Source organism: Cryptomeria japonica, chromosome 3, assembly GCF_030272615.1.
Source record: "Cryptomeria japonica chromosome 3, Sugi_1.0, whole genome shotgun sequence".
Lineage (NCBI taxonomy): Eukaryota > Viridiplantae > Streptophyta > Pinopsida > Cupressales > Cupressaceae > Cryptomeria > Cryptomeria japonica.
In genome coordinates, this window is record NC_081407.1 from 139,724,367 (window position 1) to 139,727,431 (window position 3,065).

Consider the following 3,065-nt stretch of genomic DNA (forward strand, 5'->3'; position numbering starts at 1 on the left):
CATCAAAAACTCATCATCATCTTCACTCACCTTCAACAAAAAGCTTGTAAGCAAAATGGCTCAAACCCAATCACGATCAAGGCAACGAGAAATAGAAATGGAAGAAGAAGAAGAGGACAATCTCAATGAATTTCAAGAAGCACTTGGAGGAAATGCAAATGATGAAAACCCAAGTACTCCTACTCCTGCAACAATAGAAAAGCCTCAGCATAACCCTCTCTTTAACAGACTGTTTGACGAAATACTCAGGAGCAATGCGGATGCTCACTTCTTAAAACTCGCTCAAGAAGGAGCCAAACTCCCCTCTAACTTTGATCTTGCCCAATTAAGACAAGCATTAGAAAGACAAAGTCGCCATGAGGAGGAACGAGGTAGAGATCCCATCAGATATAACATTCCTCGAGGTAACCCACCACCTCCTCCTCCAAATGAAATGGAGATGTTGCAGCAACAAGTCGAGAATCTCGCACAACAACTTCATAGTGGTGTCAAGACTAACCAATTCTCACTCAATGACATCTGTCCCTATCCTTTTGATAGGAATCTTTATATGCCACCCTTTCCACGAGGATTCGAAACACCCAAATTTAAAAAATATAGAGGAAAGGGCGATCCCCGTGATCATGTCAGAGAATTTCATTCTGCTTGTCTCGAAGTGGCATATGAAGACACATACCTAATGCACCTTTTTCCCCAAAGCTTGGGAGGACCAACCACATCATGGTTTTCCCGACTACCAGGTGGCATTAGAACATTTGAGGAACTCATCCAGAAGTTTCTAGCTCATTACTCTCATAACATTGAACGCGACATCACCATGGCCGATCTGTGCAACACCAAACAAAAACCAGGTGAACTATTCTCAATATTCCTACAACAATGGCGCCAAATGTCTAGCAGACATTCTCTTCAGTTACCTGAACGAGAACTAGTGGAAATATTCATTTCCAACTTAAACGAAGAAATGGAATTTCACCTGGATGTCAAAGACACAAACTCTTTTAATGATATGATCACCAAGGGTTTAAAATGTGAACGGGCACTCATCAAGAAAGGACTCATCAAAATCTTTAATGAACCAAAAGATGGTCCTCGCCCGCGCTTCAATAGTGATAAACCAAGCTTCTGGAATAAAAACAAGAATATCGTCAACGATGGGGTTGTGGATGCCCGGACTATCCAAAACGCACAACCTGTGGTTCGGTTTGCAGGACAAAATCCTCCACCTCAAAACAACACAAATGTTCCTTCTAATCAAGGTCGCATCACATCTCACGATGAACCTAGACCTCGTCAGCAAAAACAGAAATGCACATACACTCCCTTAGGGGAACCCATTGAAATTGTCTTGCGACAACTCATTTCTCAAAATTTGGTCACTCTACCTAAACTATCAAACTATGAGCCTCAGGTCAAACTGGCATGGTGCAGAGATACTGAACACTATGAATTCCATCAAGGGAGAGGACACAAGACAAGTAATTGTCACTGATTGAAAGATCTCATTCAGGATCTTATTGATCGAGGAGAAATTGAAATTGAAGGACATGACCCAAAAACAACAAATAATGATCATCTGATGTTCAAAAATCCACTTCCATCACAAGATCAAAGGGGTCCTTCCACTTCTAGGCGAGGCACTGATACCACTGATTATACACAGGTTGCGTATAATTACACTGTAAATCATTTGTATGATGCCAATGAACAAGTTGCAACTATAACCTTCAAAAATCCCAACTCAAATTGCAATGTTGTTATGCGTCGCGACAAAGTTACCATAAAGGCAGCTCCACAAGGCACCACCTCCATCCCAAAGTAGTACAATCTTGTGGAACAATTAGACAAAACCCCTGCGCTTATATCCATTTTAGAGCTTTTGCGTCTATCACCATCTCATAAAACTATCTTGGATCAAGCACTCCAAGAGGCATCAGTCCCTGCAAACCTGAATACAGACCAATTTCAAGCAATGGTTGGAAGTCTAAAGTCATCACCTTGTCTCACTTTTTCCGAAAGTGACAACTCTTCCTTCCAGCAACCTCATAATGCCTCACTCCACATCGAAGGATTTATCAACCAGCATAGGATCAAGCGAGTCTTGATTGATAATGAAGCAGGCCTGAATATTTGTACACTATAGTTGGTCACATCATTGGGATATGCGGTAGAATCAGTGGATCCTCGTAAGAAGATCACAATCAAAGCCTATGATGATGCAGAGCGTTCATCCAAAGGAGCTGTGGTACTACCAATCTGAGTAGGCCCCGTGGTAAAGCACATCATTTGTCAGGTTCTGGACCTTCCTCTGCCATACAATCTATTGTTAGGAAGACCTTGGATACATGCCATGCAATCCGTTCCATCTACCTACCATCAATGTATCAAGTTCCCACATAACGGTGTAGAGATCACAATTCTGGGCGATGCAAACCCCTTTGCATTTTGCCATAATATCAGCCATCAACCAGAGATTACTGTTCCTAATAATAGAGAATCCATTTCCTCCACATCATATATAAGTCCAGCCTCTCTTGCCAGTTCGAACACCACTATACCAAAGAAAGAAAAGCTTAAGATGAAAATAGCAGAGGAAGGTCCCGAGGAATACAACTTGAGTCAACTCTTTTGTGTGGGACAGATGCCCACTTCTCCTAGAACACATGGTAAACCATAGCAGTTACTCCAGCAACCACTAATCATGCCCGCATGTGCTTTGACGCCTTTCATCCTTAGAAAGAGTCAAGAAGAAGAAACCCAAGATGAGGACTTAGCAAAATGGATCTATAAAGATCCCATCACCACTGATCTACCACAAGTTAAACTTCCTACGGATCAGTATGGCAAAGGTCTCCTCATTATGCAAAGAATGGGATATGATGGTCAGAGTGCTTTGGGATATTGCAAACAAGGACGACATGAACCTCTGCTACCAGAATTAAAGCCCAAAGGTAATACAGGCCTAGGCTTTGAAAAAGAGATTTTTCCTAAACTAAAATTCAAAAGAAAACCCAGCAAACCATTTTGTCCGCCTACGGCAAAAAGGACACCTTTCATTATCAAAG